General features: G+C 34.9%; 1 protein-coding gene across 1 annotated transcript in view; it reads right to left on the reverse strand.

The window, feature by feature from the left end:
* The window catches only part of LOC150096928 (glutathione synthetase-like), a 183713-nt gene that overhangs the window by 8401 nt on the left and 154960 nt on the right, over positions 1–20352 (reverse strand). The gene's annotated exons all lie outside the window — the stretch shown is intronic.

Consider the following 20352-nt stretch of genomic DNA (forward strand, 5'->3'; position numbering starts at 1 on the left):
GCTTCGAATTTGGATAGACGAAACAGCATGATATGCACTACATACATGTTTTTCAGCTTCATTTCAATTTTGAATGTGAAGCATATTGAGTGTATTGTGTATTCTGTGTTTAAGTGGCTTTGAAAATTTTTGACTTTGTTTTTAATTGTGTACTTATTTTTGAATTTTTGATAGACAAATAAAATTTTAAAGATAATAGTTTATAAATTATAAACATATTAATCAGAGGTGCATTTTGCTAAAATGCCAAAATTGCTCATTGGCAGCATACTTTACATTGCCCTCAATAATTATAGTTTAGCTTTAATTATCAAATTTTCAAATTATTGTATAAATTAATTATTTATAGTAAAAATCCGTAGAAGGCAACTGTTTTAAATCGATTTTTTTTAAAAAAAATAAGATTTAATTGTTTTAAAACCCCTAAAAATAAATAAACTCAAAATTAACAATTAATAGAAAAAAGAATAATTTATCAATGCAAAATTTATTGTCATTTAGATCAGTAATTTGAAAGAGAAAAAAGTTATCGGGAGCTGCTTTTCTCAAAAAGGAAAAGAGAAAAGGAAGAGCAAGTAAAGAAAGCAACAAGTAATATAAGGAGATTTTGGATTTATGTGAGCAAGGTGTGAGGAGCAGGTTTTTTGCATGTAGAGAGTGAATGGAATGCATTGCCTGAGAGTGTGGTGAGCACAGAGACAGTAAATATATTTTAGGCATGGTATGATAAACTATGTGTATAATAGTGGCCCTCCTATGATGAGTCTTTGACTCCATGGAGGGTTTTTATAATAATAATAATAATTATAAATTGTTCACATATCTGCAAAATTTTCTTACATGCCAGTTCACTTTCCCTGTATTAATGTGTATTATATTATTAGCTTGCTGAATGAATTTTGTTACCTCGTATTTGTGAAGGTAAGTATGTAGTTAAATATGTGATTTATTTTAATGATTTTTTAAATAAATTATTAATTTCATTTTCTTTGTAACTATAGCCATGTTGTTTTTAACTTTTTTTTTTATTTCACGAACTCTTGCATATATTTGAAATTGTGCCCATTGACTATTGTACAGAGTTTTATGTTAATATTAAACAAGGTAATTTTTAATTTTATTTTGCTAATTTATTTGTTGTCTTAATGCAGTAAAATCAGATAAAAATGATTGTATAAAGGGGCGAGACTTGGCAAATGACGATTCAATTCTAAATTTTTTACTTTGTTTTGGGCCCATACTTTATGAAAAAAATAAAGTTTTTATATGATTTCAGAAACAGACAAAAATGGCAGACCAGAGAAACAAAATGAAAACCCTTTCTGGTCATCAATACAGAAAAAGACGAGCAGAATGAGAAGTTATTCGAGCTCAGCAAGAAAATCAATTGCGGAAATTTTTGAAATTATCAGAAACAAGAGTCAGTGAAACCAACGTTCCTGTGGAGTCCCTCACTGACAATGAGTCTGAAAATTCGAATTTGAGTTTAGATGATAATCAGGCTCTTGAGAAACATCCAATAGCTTCGACTTCAAATACAAATACCTCAACATAAATTACGAGCTTTTTTGATGATCCAGCTTTATGGCCAAACTTGCCCAATTCAATAATTGATATATTAATAAAACGAGGTCCTCCTGCTGAATCAAAAAAGACTTTTTTTCCACGCGATGAACATAATAGAAGTTTTCATGTATCGCATTATAACAGGATTTTGAGTAACGGAGAAACCATTAAAAGATCTTGGTTAATTTACTCAAGTTCAAAAAAGTAGTATTTTGTTTTTTTGCTGCAAATTATTTTCTAATATTCGAACTATGAACTTATTTTCGGGAGGAAATAATGATTGGAAACATATGTCCCAAGTTCTTCAGTGCCACGAAAAATTTCAAGAACATTTTAATAATTTTGAAAAATGGATTGATTTGGAAAAGCATTTAAAAAATGAAACTACAATTGATCAACATCAGCTAAAATTACTCAAAAAAGAATGATGACACTAGATACATGTTTTAAAACGCATAATATCGGTTATTAAATTTCTTGCAAAAGAAAACATAGCATTCAGAGGAAGTTCAGATACTCTATATACAAATATAATAATGGAAATTTTTTGAAATGGATAGAATTATCCACCAAATTTGACAGCGTATTACAAAAACATGTAGAATGCATAAAAAACAATGAAATTCTCGTTCATTATTTAGGGAAATGTATACAAAATGAAATCATTAATATATTCAGTAATGAAATTAAAAAAAAAAATTGTATCTAAAATAATGAATGCTAAGTATTTTTCAGATCTATTTTTCAGAATTGTTGATTACATCACTGATATTTTGTGGCAGGAGTAAATGTCCTTAATCGTAAGATATGTTTCAAAAAAAGAAAAAAACGAAGAAACGCAAGATATTATGCAAATAGAGGAAAGATTTCTAGATTTCATTAAAATTAATAATACAACAGGAAGTGGTATGGCTGAAGTAATTTTAAAATTATTAGAAGAAAAAAACTTAAATATTCCATAGTCAGGGATATGACAATGGGTCAAATATGAAGGGGAAGAATGCAGAAGTACAAGCACTTTTAAGGAACAAAAATCCTAGAGCATTTTTTGTTCCATGTTATACACATTCCTTGAACTTGGTATTGAGCAATGCAGCAAACTGCAATGTAGATACGGTTTAATTTTTGACATTATTCAGTCAATCTATAATTTCTTTTCTTCATCGAGTCATCGATGGGAAGTTCTAAACCACATCCAAAATTTTACTTTAAAACCTTTATGCATGGCAAGATGGGAAAGTCGCATTGAAGTTGTAAAAGCAATACGAAATCAAGTAAAAGAAATATATGAAGTTTTAATTTTCATCACAGAAGATGACAGCGTAATTGGGCAACAAGGCATTAAAACAAAATTAGAAGCTAGTTCATTAGCAAAAAAAAATTAATTCTTTCAGGTTTATATTTGGCACATTTGTTTGGTATGACATTCTAAGTGAAGTCAATGCATCTAGCAAACAATTGTAAAATATCTCTTGCGATATTATGGAAGCCTTGAAATCATTAGATGTCACGAAAAAAATTCTTGATGCCATACAGAAGTGAAAATAATTTTTTGAAAGCTAAGCACCAACCCCATAACTTTGCTCTAAATATTGGGTTAAATGCTGATTTCCCAACTAACAACAGCACAAAAACTCGACATGTGAAAACTGAATTCGATCATGAATGTCCTGACGAAAAAATTACTAATTTTAAGCGACAGTTTCAAATTAATTTTTTTAATGTAATTCTTGATTCAGCAATAACATCAATTACTGAGAAATATCAACAGCTAAATAAATATGAATAAATTTTTGGGTTTCTCTTTAACACTGGAAACTTAAAATTTGATAATGATACAGTAAAAAAAAAGCTTGTTTCAACTTAGAAATTGTTCTGTCTGATGGTGATCAAAAAGATATTTCAGCAATAGATTTATTAGATGAATTAAAATATTGTCTCAGAGGATATCAAATAATTATTCTCTCAAAGAAATATTAAATTATATTTGTGCAAATAACTGCATAAGTCTTTTTCTTAATGTGTACACATCACTATGAATTCTTTTAACAATCCCAACTACAGTTGCAAGTGCAGAGCGCAGTTTTTCTAAATTAAGACTTATTAAACATTGTTTGAGGTCCACAATGTCCCAAGAGAGATTAGATGGCTTAGACACTTTATCTATTGAAAGTAACATAGCCAAGACATTAGATCTAGAAGAAGTAGTCAAGTCTTTTGCCTAAATTAAGGCTAGAAAGGTTTCTTTTTTAAATAATTAAAATTGTTAATTCTTAATTTAAATTTTTTCATATTTGTTTTATCACATTTAATGTGATTTATGTAATATTTATAAATTGTGTTAAAATTATGTACTCATTATATAATAAACACAAAAATATTTTATTTATTTATTATTATTATTATTTATTTATTCACTATATATATATATATAATTTTTATATATACATATACAATTTCGACCGAAGAGTGGGAAAAAAAAAATCTTGCCCACACTCAAAAATTTGCTCAGGCCGGTGCTGGCAGAGAATATAATAGAATAGGATTGAAGGGGATAGGTAGGATCTGCTAATGATAGCAGATGCTCCCTACCTCCTTCATTCACATTCCTTTTTGTGATATGTGTATCCTGTAAATTGCTGGGTGGAGCAAATAGCATGTGATTCAATAAATTGTAGGCATGCATGAGTGAATTTATGATGGCATAATTAAAAAAAAAAAAAAAACCTGAGGAAAGGGAAAGAGATAACTAATCAATAAACAGCCACCTGTATACATTTGGTAGTTCAGTATATAACTATAGGGAGGGGCTAATCCAATGAACTAATAATGTTGATCAGGTGATTCAGTTAGACATGGCAGGAATACAAGGCGTTGATGGAACAGCAAATCATCTTTTTGTTATGTGTATTTATTTCTCCGTTTTATTTATACAAACATTCCTTGACATTTTGCAACTCCTTACGCAAGTCAAAATTTATGTAAGTAGGATTCCCCCCTCCTCCTTTCCCTTGACCTTTCATAAATACTTTGTCAAACATATATGCAAAAAATAAACACGTAGTGCAATGCAGCGATATTAAATAGTAAAAAAAGTAATAAACTTCCTGTATTAAATACATAAAAGATACAAACATTTTACATCGTATCCAGCTGAACAATTTTTAAACAATAAACACACCAAACATATTTTACAATTTGACCACACTTTAGTGCCTGGCAATTGTCACTGCCAGGCACTAAAGTGTGGTCTCTTAGCTTTCAATAATTCATATTCATTCTATGGAAAAAGAAGAAAATCAGGAATAATTATAAAATCTACCTTTATATTTTTTATTATCAATAATTTCATCTCTAGATCAATTGCATTATGTTTGTGAGATTGTTCACATTTTGATTCAGGGCACATTTACTACCAGCCATTGCAAATAATATTTAGAAAAAACACCAAAAATATGAAAATAAGCACAATATTATATAGGTGCATTCACAGCAAGGGGCATGTAGGAAATGATACGATGCAGCATGTGGGGCTGAGTGGTGGCTTGCACATACTGTTTTCATAAGTACTGCCCATAGATATTGCGTATCTCAGGAATTTCTTACATAAGTATGGATTTATATATCTTGGGATCTGTCTTTATTTTCTTTCATTTTCTAAGAATTTTCGTTTGTCTCCCGAGGCTCAGCATGCATTTCACTCAGTAACATATGAGTGTGATACAGGAAATCCGATCATTGTTGAAATTTTCCACACTTTCGGAAATCCTACTTTTTTTTTTTTTTTTTTTTTTTGTGAGTGGCTCTTCTGTCTTATCAATAAGAGATATCACATATATGCTGGGATTTTATTGTAAATTAACAAAATAAATATTTAATAAATAAATAAATATAAATGAATACTTCTTATATTATAATTCTTATAATACATAGAAGTATTCATTTATATTCAGGAATGAATAGTTTTAATACATCCATTGTTTCCGAAGACTGAAATAAAAACATTCTTACTCTGTGAAAAACTTTCCAAAATCAATAGACTCTATACTCAGGAAGTAAGAAAACAAATGGCTTCGTTTATTACTAAATATGGCATACAGAGACATTTAACATCTGTCATCATATATAGTTTAAGGAAATTAACAACATATTTGTCAATAAATAAAATTATTTACTTATTATACTATATTTCACCAAAGTCAAATCAGCACCGCAAGGGATTAATACACTTGTATTAGACATGTGCATGCTGGCAACACTTCAGTAACAGAGATGAAAAACCTTCCTTGATATAGGAAGCCTAAAGTTCTACAATTATGCAACCTATTAGCTTCGGTTGGGTGTTCTTGGTCGTTGTGCTGACTGTTTGTGGACAAGGGTTTCCCACATGAGGGGGGGGGGAGTCTGATACAACCATATTTGTTTACATTGGGGGATATTTGGTAAGGGCTGCAGCTGATTCGAGGAAAACCCTCTCAATCTTGAATTTGCTTCAGTGGAGTAAGGTGGCTTTTTCAACAGCTCCTATGCCAGGTATCCAGGGCATGGTGTGCAAATCTTCAGTGGCTGTAGTGGTGGAGTCAGATGTAATCTTGGTACATTGATATGTGGATGTTGGCTGTCCTACCAGTTTTTCCATAATAAGAAAGACTGAAGCTGCAGTGTACCTGATAAACTCTAGATAAATCCAGAGGATGTAGCTAGTCTTTGGGGGAGTGAATGAGGGCCGTTAGCTTTTTGGGTGGTTTGTAAGTAGGTGGTCAAGATTGTGGTTTTTTTAATATCTTGACTACCTTTTCTGAGATGTCACAGATATAGGGGATGGTGATATGTTTGCTGTAATCTATGTTGGGGAGGTGGGATGGTGTTAAAATTCTTTGTATTTGTTGAGAAGTGTAGCCATTGGCCAAAAAAAAGTGTTTTTTATGTGGATAAGTTCTGTGTTGAACGCATTGTTATCTGAGCAAATTAGTTTTGCCCGGTGGACTAAGGTTTTTATAGTTGGGGGGGGGGGGGGGGGGGGTAGGGTGATGTGACTGATGGATGTATTTACCTGTGTGTGTATGGGATACATCATTCTGTAGACTGTGAAGATCAGGACTCCATTTCCTTGTCTTATAACTAGGATGTCCAGGAAGGACAGACTGTTGTTACTTTCTATTTCTATCGTGAATTGGATCCTTGGATGTTGTCTATTCAAATAGGAAAGTGTGTAAGGTGTCTCAGTCATATGGCCAAATTGCAAACACATTGTCTACATAACGTAGCTAAATAGCAGGTTTAAGGGGGGGGGGGAGCCCATGGCTGTACCTTCAATTTCTTTGTAGAATTTTCCTTGCCAAACAAAACAGCCCGAGTTCATAGTGAACTGAAAAAAAAAAGGGCTGAGAAATTGGAAGAAAATTCTGCTTGGATAAGTGCTAAGGTGTCTTTAAGTGGGACATTTGTGAATAAGGAGGAGACACTGAAACTGAACATTAAGTCAGTGCAGCAGAGTGTGAGGAATTGTATACTGGACTTAAAATGGGCTGAGTTTTGATATGTGATGAGGTATTCCCAGTAGTACAAGAAAGCACTTTGGCTAAATGTTCAGCTAGTGTGTGGATAGGTGAGTCTACACCATCTACAACTGGGTGTAGAGGTACATCATCTTTTATGGTTTTTGGAAGTCCACTAATATGGAGGTGGGGGAGGGTCTGAAATTATAAGGTTTTAATTTGTTGGTTATGTCTGCCAGCCAGGAATAGGAATGATCATTTTTTAGTAGTCTATGAATGGTTGTAATCTGTGTGTGAGTGGGGGTAATAATTTAGTAGGCGGTAAGTGGATCGGTTTTTAAGAATTGTGGTCATTTTTTTAATATGATCCATATGATTTAAAATGATAGTAGTGGTGGCTGATTCGAGGATGGCAGTGGGTAGATTACCCAATGATGTTTTCAGGTGGTCTTGGAGACAGTGATTTTTTCATTAAATTTTTGAACTTTTTGATATGTTGAATTCTTATTTTTGTGAATTCCTTGGATGCAGATGCATAATTTGAGACATCTGAGAGGATCGTCCAAAGATATGCATTCAGCGTCATGGAGAGCCACATACGAATAGCTTCAATGGTGTTGGCAAACACTGAGCGCACTGCAGTAATTTACTCTCATAGCAGAGTGAAGATAGTGCGTGTTTTAATTTAACACAATTGGAAATGACTATTATCCAGGCCATAACTGAAAGTGAAACTAATTTCAGTTTGTTCCCCCCCCCCCCAATTAACTTATTCATGGAGACATTTGAAAAGCCCTAAATTCCTCTCCCCCCCTCCTTTAGCTACACTGTGTAGACAATGTGTTTGGATTTTGGTCACGTGGGCATGACACCTTAAACACTTTCCTTTACCATTTGAAAAAGCCAATATCCCAGGATTCAATTCCCTTCCTAGACACCCTAGTTACAAGAAAACCGAAATGGATCCCTGACCTTCACAGTCTACAGATCCCCCCCACACACAGGTAGATACATCCATCAACAGTCACATCTGCACCCCAACAATTTGGAACTATAAAAACATTAGTCCACTGGGCAAAACTAATTTGCTCAGATAACAATGCACTCAACACATAACTCATCCACATAAAAACACTTTTTTGGCCAACAGCTATACCTTCTAACAAATACAAAGAATATTAACACCATATATCCACACCATCCTCCCTAACATAGATTACAACAAACATACATTACCATCCCCCTATATCCATGGCGTCTCAGAAAAGGTAAAGTGCAATCTTGTGACTACCAACACAAAAAAAGCTAGCAACCCTCATATCCTCCAAAAGACAAGCTACATCCTCTGGATTTACCTAGAGTTTACCAGGTACCCTGCAGCTTCAACCTTTCTTATTATGAACAAACAGGTAGGACAGCCAACATCTGCATATCAGTGCAGCCACCACTACAGCTGCTCAGGATTAGCAGACCATGAATCCTGTGCTGGGTATCTGTCACAGGATTCATTGCAAAAAAGCCACCTTACTCCACCAAAGTAAATTCAAGTTCAAGAGGATTTTCCTTGAATCAGCAGCAGCCCTTACCAACTATCCTAACCTAAACAAATATGGTTGTATCATACCCCCCCCCCCTCATATGGGAAACCCTCATCTGCAACAGTCTGCCCAATGACCAAAAACATCCAATTGAAACCAACAGGTGGCATAATTATAGGACTTTAGGCATCCTGTATCTCTCCAGTTTTTCCATCTTTGTTACTGAAGTGTGCTTGATGTGTCTAATACAAGTGTATAAATCCCTGATGATGTCGATTTGGCTTCGGCAAAATATAGGATAATAAGTAAATTGTTTTATTTATTAACAAATACGTTGTTAATTTCCTTAAACTATATATGATGCTGAATAATCAAAGTATAAGCCTAAACTCTAGTATTTAACATCTGTGCACTATATTTAGCAACAATTAGTGTAACTGAGACAAATGGAATGGCACTCGTAATGGAAAAACACTCCCCTCCCACAGACTATGGTGCATGCATATGTTTTATAGTATCCTTCCACTTTCTTTTTAAGAACCAAGTCTTTCAAAGAGAAATAGTTGGTTAATACCACAGATTCATACCTAGGATATTGTTATTATGATAATTTAAGAGATTCGGTGAGAAACAAAGGAAATTCAAAATAATATATTTATTTACAAATAATATTAGTGTAGATTTTTCTGTATTGTCTTAAATGGTGTGTATAAAATGTTAATGTTTCGCAAGTGCTATATACAATTTTTCATTTCAAATAAATTATCTCTTAATGAGAATATAAAGGCCCAAACATTTAACATAATTAAAGAACATAAACATTACATAAGTTTTCTTCTCTTCAAATTCACAGGATTTTGTGAGAATGAACAAATTTTGAGCTCAAAGCATAGTTTCTTCAGCTCTGATTAATGGCCATAAAATATAAATTTCTTAACTCAAGAGTATGACAATAATTTTAAAGTTCCCAGTTTCCTTGTGAAAGCTTCATCATTATCCTTAAATACAAAAAGTTCATTTCTTATGGGTTTACAGCACTTACCAGAATACACTTTCTGCATACCTTATCAAAAGGAACTGTCCTTTGTTTTGGGCGAATCTATGTAATCACTTTTTATCTGTCACAACTTTACTTCATATAAAGGAAATTCATCTGTTAATTTTAGGATAACTATTTGTTCCCTTCAAAACACTCTTATCTGCCTTTTTGGCTTTAGAAATTCCCTTAAACTATTTTCTCCCTTAAAACTTCCAACTCCCTTCTCTAGAACATTGTCTCTCATTTTTCTGTTCCAATGAACGTGACAGCTGTTCTATTTCTCTCTCTTGCACTCACTCAATGTCCTCTTGAGAAGTATGATGTTCTCGCAAGCACACTACTGTCTGATGCAGTAATCAACATGGTGGTGAGGTACAGTAATCAACATGGTGGTGAGATATTGAAGAACTGCTGATTTGTAAACAAGTCAGCAGTTCTTCAACGCCATGAAAACGTCGTCGGAAAGCTCAATAATTTTTCTCTCAAGTTTATGTTACAGAAATAAAAACTACACTAGAGGTGAGTCCTTTTTACAAATAAAAATATCACAAATAGTTTTTGATGGGCTGTAAGAAACAAAACTTCCTTATATTAACATTTCTAATTATGACAAGAAATAATGCATTTTTCTGCCATACATTTTTGGAAATGTTTAACTACACGATAAATAATAATAAAAAAAAAAAAAAATGAAGGTTATCCTTTCATTTTTATTTAATTAATTTATGAAATTCGGCCACTGCTAAAAATTAATATAAGATAACTGGATATCGCTGAATAGCAGATATCCTACACATGCAAGTAAAACAGATTTATTGTAGTACTAAACATAGCAGCTAACTAAAAACATTTGTCCTAACATCCTCTTTCAAATTTTCGGTTCTAGAAAATGTATATAACAGCTGTTTATTACTGTTATTATTATTATTGCATCCTCCATAGTCTGGAGACTCAGCGTCGGAGGTTCATTCAACTGACAACATATTTATCCTGTGAATGTACGAATATGTATTTACAGAAGCTTCTTCCAAACACCATTCATGCATTCTGCTCTCATCTTACTTCATCTACATTCTTTCTACAATGCAAGATATATTTCTTCCAAAAGTCTGGACCTTTTCTTATTCATAGGGGCAGCAACTGCCTATGTAAAAAGTATTTCTTAAATAGTATGCCTTGAAGGTAGCAGTAACATTTTGTTCCATGGGTTGAAGAAGTGAGGTAGTATTTGGTGAACATATAATGGGATGGCTGTTGCATGAGTAGTCATAAAATGCATACGGCATAAGTTAGGGACTGTTTGTACTGAGGATACTGCAGAACTTCAATGCAAATACAGACATGGAATTAGACGGTATATCAACACAAGTATTACAAGAATGTGCAAAGAAATCCTCACTGCTTCTGATTACACTGTTTAACTTGCATGTCAGTTCTAGACCCTTCTTAGGATTTTTACCAGAACTATATCAAAATTGGGAAAACTAGTTCCATTGCATCAAGGAGACTACATCTGGTATTTATTGATCTGGAGAAAGCATACGATAGAGTGCCAAGGCAAGAAGTCTGGAGGTGTCTGAGGGAGAAGAAGGTGCCGGAGAAATATGTCAGGTTGGTGCGGGAAATGTACAGAAATGTGAAGACAAGTGTTCGGACCTGTTTGGGACAGACAGAAAGTTTTCAAGTAACAGTTGGCTTACATCAAGAGTCAGCATTAAGTCCGTTTCTGTTTAATATTGTGATGGAGGTGGTAACAGAGGAGGTGAGAGAAGATGCACCTTGGACAATGTTATATGCAGATGGCATCTTGCTGTGTGTAGATTCAAGAGAAGAAGCGGAAACTAAACTGGAAAGATGGAGAAAAGTACTGGAAGAGAGAGGTATGAGACTGAGCAGAAGTAAGACAGAGTATATGTGTTGCGCAGTGGGCGGTGGCCAGGAGACAGATCTGGAGCTGGAAGGAAATGTCATCAGGAAGGTGAGAGACTTTAGATACTTAGGTTCAACAGTGGAAGAAGATGGAGGAGCTGAGAAGGAAGTGGGATGCAGGATACAAGCAGGTTGGAGGAACTGGAGGGAGATGGCTGGAGTGTTATGCGATAAGAGGGTGCCGATCAATCTGAAAGGCAAAATTTATAGGACAGTAGTGAGGCCAGCTATGACATATGCTATAGAAACTGTGGCCCTGAGGAAAAATAACATCAGCAGGATGGAAGTAGCAGAGATGAGAATGCTTAGGTGGATGTGCGGTGTGACCAGAAAGGATCATCTGAGAAATGACTATGTCAGGGGAACAGTGAAAGTTACGAACTTAGGAGCAAAAATACAGGAGGCAAGGTTGAGATGGTTTGGTCATGTGTTGAGGAGGGAGGACGAATATGTGGGAAGAAGGGTCATGCAGATGGATGTGCAAGGAAGGCGGAAACATGGGCGGCCAAAGAAGAGATGGAGGGAGCTGGTAGAAGAGGACTTGAAGATGAAGAACTTGGATGTGGTGACAGCCCAAGACAGGAAGGTGTGGAGGAGACTCATAACAAACAGTGACCCCACTTAAGTGGGAGAAGCTGTAGAAGAAGAAGAGTTCCATTGCATCAAGGAGACAACCAAACTATGATAGTAAATTATAGACCAATCAGTATCTCAGGAGCTGTGGTAAATGTACTGGAAAAAGTTGGTCAAAGACAGAATTAAGGAATGAATGAATAAGAATATAATATACTGGATATCCTATGTGGGGCAGCATGACATTGTTAAGGTAAGTCACTTTACTTATTTACTAACTTCTTATGACAGTCTGATGGCTAGTTTGATAAAAGAAATAAATCCAATGATGCTGCTGATTTTGCAAATGTGAATGAATCATAAGATACCACATGGAACTCTGTTATACAAATTGGAACAAAGGAGGATGGACATAAAACTGGTGATGTGGATATGATGATGGCTAATGGACAGAACCAAAGATTAATATATTTACTCTGAATAAGTAACATATAGACATAGTTGAAAATATTTAATTAGGATTGATTAATTACAAATATTTTGATTACGTGTCATTGATCATTGTCAGTGTAGAAACAGTTTGAAATAAAAAAATTAAACAAAACAGTATATGGAGAATGGAATCCCTTCTTATATGCAGTTGTGAGACAGACAGGAAAAAATGATACTATTAGGATCAGCTAAAGTGTGAATGCATGTGATTATTAAAAAAACTTACATAATTAAGCAGCATAGTTCTGAATAATTTTTTTTCTGTTTTTAATAATTTGTGTTTTTTCCTTAGAAAATTAGCATTTTATATAATATTAGAGTAGATTTTTGTGTTTTTAGAGTATTAAGTGTCTTTATAACATATTTTTTATTGTGACATTGTAATATTAAATACAGCTGTAAAATGGTGCAAAAAAATGCAGAAGAAATGAAACTCTAACAAGAACAGCAAACAAGGAGGTTTTCTCCCCTAAAGATGATATTGAAAATAATTTAACCTCCAAAATTGCGAGATTAAAGCAGATTATTAGACAAGGAGGGAATTACAGAAAGTTGAGCAGCATTAAGAGGACCATAGGAAGAATTAAAAAGTTTAGCAGCAAAATGGAAAACAAGAAAGCAGGGAATCATGACAGTTAGTGCATAATAACAAAAATCTGTAAAATCAAAAAATAAGTAAAGCTGATTGCGAAAAGAAGGATGTTATTTAGAGTAGGAGTGAAATGGATATGTAATCTACTTAAAAAAAGAGATTCGTAAAAAAAAAGATGATATGGATGAAATACCGTGTGCACAAGGATGATGTCAGTTATGATAATTAAAAGCAGCAGACTAGAATAGTCACAACTGTTGTACAGAAAGCAAAGTCTGAGTATGAAAAGAAACTGACTCTGCGAGTTAAAGACAATGCAAAAGAATTCTATCGTTATGCTGCAAGTAAAAGAAAGAATGAATTTGAAAGAATAACTCTACTGATGTGGGTGACTGATGCATTAGTAACTGTTCAACTAATGAGTAGCCTTTTTGCTAAAAGCTATCAAGCTGGTACATGCCACACTCAACTCACCACTATCTCTTCACTATATGAGGAGGAAGTACTAGAGGAGTTCTGTGTGGACAATATTGATATTACTGAGACAAAGCAGACTAAAACAGATGAGATTCTGCTTAATAATAAACATGGGATGTTATATTCGAGCAACAGTCATCAGGGAAATGAATGAGCAGCAATGGCATTCAACAACACAACGATAAACTTCAAATAGAAATTATGTGGAAAAATTTTCAAAATGGGAAGCTGGGGAATTTATAGCTAATACAAATATGAGAGTCAAGAGAAAGATTAGGGGACTGAACAGAAGATATCAATGGCAGTATCATATTAAAAATGAGGATATTAGAAAAGAACTTGACATTGTTAGCATTCAGGAATGTGTTAGCAGAACTAATCTAGTTGTATGGCCACTTTGGGAGAGGAAAGATAAGTTAAAGAATTCTTTGCCAGGATGGCAGGAAAGAGACCCAGAGGAAGACCAAGATGTAGGTGGATTGATACAGTAAAAAGTGCCTCAGAAGACAGAAATATAAAATGTAATAGGCTAATCTGGAATAAAAATGTTAATAGGAAGTTTGTAATGATGTAACTTTTCATGTAGTAATATCATAAAATCCTGTACACCCCTTGAGGGTGTATGTCAGGAATGTGGTGATGATGAAACTTATTTTGCCTAGAGACTAACAGAAGATTCTCCCAAGGTATGTAAGAGGTAGAGGAATATTTTGAGTCATCAAAGAAGTCAACTGACCAAGAAAATGGTCAATTGAAAATGAGAAAAAAATGGTCCTTGTTGGAGATCTAAACAGCATATAGAATCATACAGAAAGGTTTTGGGAAAATTCGTGGATAAGAGAGCAAAGCAAATAATAATAATAATATGCTTGCTGCACTTCTGTTCAGGACAGAGTATTCATTATTAACATGATTCAACATAAAGATGTGCACAAATTCACCTAGAAAGCACGCAGGCACACACACACACACACACACACACACACACCATTAACTGTATTATTATTGACAGTGACAGCTACATGCTAGTTCTAAATAGAAAAGTATACAAGGAATTTTTAAATTGGAAGTGATCACTTAGTTTTAAGCAGGATGAAAACGAAGATCATCTTGAAAAGAGAAATACGTAAAAAACGTTTTATAAATAATTAAAGTTGGGAAACTTTTTGAGGTGAAATGCAGACAACCAAGCAGATATTTGGGAGGAAATGTTCATTGAAAGAGCTTGAAAAGAAGAACCTGACCTTAGAATCTCAGTGGTTAACTCTGAAGGACAAACAGTGATTGATTCAGTTAGAGAGGCATGTGACAAAGTTATCTACAAGGATAGAAAAATCTGAACTTCATGGTGGATGCAAGAAGTTGAAGAAAAAAAGGAAAGTATGTTGAAAGAGTTCCTAGCAAGTAAGTAGAGAGATGTCCTATGAGAACACACAGAAAAATGAAGAGAGCTAAGCTATGTGTAAAAGTAGCTAAATGAAATGCATAGGAAGACTGGTAAAAATATAAGACAAAGGTGGTAAAATAATCTGAAGGTTATTGAAAAAGCATAGAAATGGATGAAAAAGTATTGTAAAAGGAATCAAAGATGATAAAAATTTAGATATCTGGAGTAATTATTGAAAGATTACTAAATGAAGTAAGCAGTGAAAGAACACACAGAGAGAAAATATTTGAGAGGAATGCAATGAGGAGTACATGAAAAGCTTAATTTAAATCAAACCTCAGATAGTATGGTCAGTTAAACAAAATGGTCAAGGAAAGCTTAGCAAAACAATGTTTGAATAAGATGGCAAAAAAAAAAAAAAAAAAAAAGACCCAGAGGAACAACAATAACTAAGTGTACTGATGCACAAAGAAGTGCAGAAGACCTTATAAAAAACAGACACCACTGGAGTGTTGTCTGTCTCAACAATAGACTAATTTGGAGGAAAATTGTTGACATGAGATTGGCAACGATATAAGCTTAATCACCAACTACTGTCATAGTATTCTGTATACCCTTTGGAGATGCATATCAGGAAATTGATGATGATAGAAACATTTAAGTTACTAAAAAATGTTCAAAGTTTATTTTTCACTTGGTTAGACTATAATAAATTTAGTTTAATCCTTTATCCAAGTGTGAGCAAACAAAGTTTGTGCCTGAAATTATCTTCAGGACTGGGGTAAGGTAGTAACAACACTGGGCAACTCGTTGCAAAGATGGACCAAGCTAACATCACTCCTATCTCAGTATCTCCCATAATGCAAAACACATCTCCTTGCTGATATGTATAATATTATGCATTAAGGGAAGGGCCACTACCCAGACTAGTTTCGACCTTCATTAAGGTCTCTGGCTCCCACTGAAGAGACCTCAATGAAGGTCGAAACTAGTCTGGGTAGTGGCTCTTCCCTTAATGCATAACATTATACATATCAGCAAGGAGATGTGTCTTGCATTATGGGAGATACTGAGATAGGAGTGATGTTAGCTTGGTCTATCTTTGCAACAAGTTTCCCAGTGTTGTACTACCTTACCCCAGTCCTGAAGATAATTTCAGGCACAAACTTTGTTTGCTCACACTTGGATAAAGGATTAAACTAAATTTATTATAGTCTAACCAAGTGACAAATAAACTTTCAACATCTTTCTCTAAATCCAGAGTAATTTAATAAAAAAAGGTGGCACACCTTTTGGCAACTCCTATAGGATGACCTCGCTATTCCTTCAGCCTGGTATCTCCATTTCTGGGCCTAACTCCCACTGAAAAGACCTCAATCAATGTCGAAACTAGTCTGGATAGTGGTCCTTCCCTTAATGCATAATATTATACGTGGGCTGTTCAATAAGTAATAAGACTAATTTTACTGTGGCGAAACCACTCATCACAATATTAATTTCTGTGGAATAAAGAAATATCGCTGTATGTATTAACAAAAGCGGTTGATAGATGGCGTATACAGGCTGATGTGCCAGAGTGTCACGTGACTAAACGCAAGTGCTCATCGCCGCGCCTAAGAGATCCGACCAGTCTTCGAAATGGAAGCGTCCTTGGAAGAGCATTATGTAATTAAATTTTGTGTGCGTTTGCAAAAATCAGCATCGGACACTTTTAACAGGATACGCGAAGCTTTCCACGATGAAGCAATGTCGAGGGCAAGTGTTTTTCGCTGGCATAAAACTTTTAAGGAAGGAAGGCAAAATGTGGAAGATCTTGAATGTGATGGAAGACCTTCAACGTCCATCACAGAGACAATGATCAACACAGCAGCGATTATCACCAAGCATGTCAAAAGGAAGTGTCCATTGCTGAAGAATGGCTTCTTATTGCACCACGATAATGCAAGGCCACATATTGCTGGTTGTGTAGTGGATGTTTTGCAGAAGAACAACACAGATATCCTACCACACCCTCCATACAGTTCTGATCTCGCACTATGCGAATTCTGCCTGTTTCCTCAGCTCAAGAAACCACTAAGAGGCCGCCATTTCGAAAGCAACAAAGCATGTGTAAAAGCTGCGGAGGCAGTTTTGAAAGAACTCTCAAAAAACGGACTCTCACATGTGTTTAAGAAGTGGACGCAACGTTGGGACAAATGAATCGCGTCTAACAGTAGTTACTTCAAAAAAGACCATGTAAATGATGACGATTAAAGGTAATCTGTTTTCTGTATAAATATAGTCTTATTACTTATTGAACAGCCTACGTACATATCCGCAAGATGTATTTTGCATTATGGGAGATACTGAGATAGGAGTGATGTTAGCTTGGTCTATCTTTGCAACAAGTTGCCCAGTGTTGTACTACCTTACCCCAGTCCTGAAGATACTTTCAGGCACAAACTTTGTTTGCTTACACTTGGATAAAGGATTAAACTAAATTTATCATTAAGTTACTAAAAGAGTTTTACTAGATTGATGTAGAGGAAATGTTTCAACATTGGTTGGATGGGGTCGAGCAAAGGGTGTAATGACTATCTTTCACTTATATCTTTCACTTACAGTATGGTGAATGAGTGGAATGGGTTTCCAGAGACTGTTTTAAGTGCTTTATTGGTCAATGTGTTTGCCTAACAAAGCATTTAAAAGTAATATGTGGATAGTATGGAATAAGTGTTCAGATTTTATGAAGGTTCCCATGTAATAATAACCAGGGAAAACAATATTATTTTAGAAAGGTATCATGTCGGGGTGCATAAGGGTCAAAGCTGTATAACTGAGAGGAGACCTCCACATAGCCTTTAAAGGAATGCGGAGAATCGACCAGGGCTTCTGACCTAATGTCCAATCCTCACCTTCTCGTGGTGCACCCTGTTGGGTATCTACTTTGATACTGAACGAACGAGGATGGGCTGGCAATTTGGGATTTAGCCGACCAAATTGTATTCTTATTGGTTAAACCAAAATATAGAATGATGGTACAACATGACAAAATTTCATGCCGGCTGGGGCGTCGCCCGGTTAAACAAGGCACCCGTTGTTTTCGCCAGGGAACCAGAGCGAACAGCGAAAAGTCAGCTACTGGAACAAATCTGAAAATAAACCCCAACTCAACATCACCAGAGTTAAAGATCGGTACAATCAACGTAAGAAGCCTGAATGGCAAAGAAATGGAGTTAGCTGAGGAATTAGATAAGTACCAGATCGACATAATAGGGGTGACTGAAACAAAAAAGACCAAAACTGGTGAGATCTTTCTGAGCAATAAATACAAAATGTTATATTCAGGCAATGACAATCAAGGAAAAGAAGGAGTAGCCATAGTATTCAACACAAAATACGAGGCTAATCTTCTTGAATGGCAGTCTCAAGTAGAATAATGTGGGCAAATATGAGAATGGGGAACTGGACAATGAGACTTATTTGTGCCTATGGTCCCACAGAAGGTTCTACTAAGGTAGAAGTGGAGGAATTTTTTGAGGCTTTAGAAAAAGCAACTGACACAATGAAAAAGGAAAAGTTGGTCCTTGTTGGGGATCTAAATAGCAGAGTAGGAAATGATTGTGAGACATACAAAAATATTTTGGGAAAATTTGGAGAAAAGAGCAAAGCTAATAATAATGGCAAATATCTGTTGGATTTCTGCTCAGGACATGGACTGGTTATTACTAACACCATGTTCCAACATAAAAATGTGCACAAATTCACATGGAGAGAAGAGGCTAGGAATAAGAAAAGTCTCATTGATTATGTTATTGTTGATAGTGATGTTTTCTCCCTGGTGCAGGACACCAGAGTGTACAGAGGATTTGAAATTGGAAGTGATCACTATTTAGTCTTGAGCAGGATAAAATTGAATTTCATATTGAAAAGAATAACATGTAAGAAAGTTTTAAAGCGAATAAAAGTTGAGCAGCTCTCAGATGTGAACTGTAGACTAAAATACAGAAATATTATTGAAAAGAAAATGAAAGAGTTTGAGAACAGGAATCAAACCTTGGAGATTCAGTGGCAAACTCTGAAGGAAACATTGATTGATTCTGCCAGAGAGGCATGTGGTGAGGTTGTGTGCAAGGATAAAAAAATCAGAATGCCCTGGTGGACACAGGAAGTTAAAGAGGCAGTGAAGGAAAAGAAGAAAGCATATCAAAAGTTCCTGGCAAATAAGTCAGCTTTTACTCTTACAGAATACAGAGACAAATGTAAGAAAGCTAAACAGTGTGTAAAACTAGCTAAACAAAAGTCATGGGAGGACTTTGGCAAGAATATAGAAAATAAATATCAAGAAGGTGGCAAAATATTCTGGAGGTTGTTGAAGAAGCTTAGGAATGGAGGAAAGAGTGCTGTAAAAGGAATTAGAGATGATAAAGGTGAAATGAAAACAGGAGAAAAAGATATCCTTGAAGTATGGAGTAATTACTTTGAAAAACTGCTAAATGAAACAAGCAGTGATGACAGCACAGTGATAAAAAACACTGACCAGGCATGCAGTCAGGAATACATATCCATACTTGAAGTAGAAAAAGCCATCAAAGGCTTGAAATGTGGAAAGGCAGCAGGAGTAGATGATATTCGACCAGAAATGCTGAAGTATGGTGGTATAAGAGTCTTACAGTGGCTGCACTGCATAGTTCAGAAAGCCTGGACAGAGGGACGAATTCCCGATGATTGGAGTAGAGCACTCATAGTACCCATATATAAAAAGGGAAATAAAACTGAATGTGAGAATTACAGAGGTATTTCCCTACTGAGTGTTCCTGGCAAGATCTATGCAAGTATACTTGAGAAACGGTTGAGAAGAATTGTGGAAGAAAAGCTTGGTGAAGAACAAGCTGGATTCAGGCCAAATAGAGGCTGTCAGGATCAGATCTTCACTTTACGACAAATAGTCGAGAAAGCATGGGAATATAACAAAGATCTGCATTTAAGTTTTGTCGATTTGGAAAAGGCATATGACAAGGTGCCAAGAGAGAAGCTATTCAATACGCTGCAGTTATATGGTGTCAATGGGGCATTATATCAAGCAACACTTAGTCTTTATTTGAGTTGTGAGTCAGCAGTTAGAATTGAAGGAAGTACAGGAAGATGGTTTAATGTTAAATCTGGTGTGAGACAAGGATGTACATTATCTCCTCTGTTATTCATTATCTATATGGATCACATTATGAAGGAATGTGGTATTAATCCTGATATCAAAATTGGAGATGTTAATGTCAGCTCTT

This window comes from Typopeltis vanoorti, chromosome 18 (genome assembly GCF_054136105.1).
Source record: "Typopeltis vanoorti isolate ZY-2024b chromosome 18, IOZ_Tvanoo_1.0, whole genome shotgun sequence".
Lineage (NCBI taxonomy): Eukaryota > Metazoa > Arthropoda > Arachnida > Uropygi > Thelyphonidae > Typopeltis > Typopeltis vanoorti.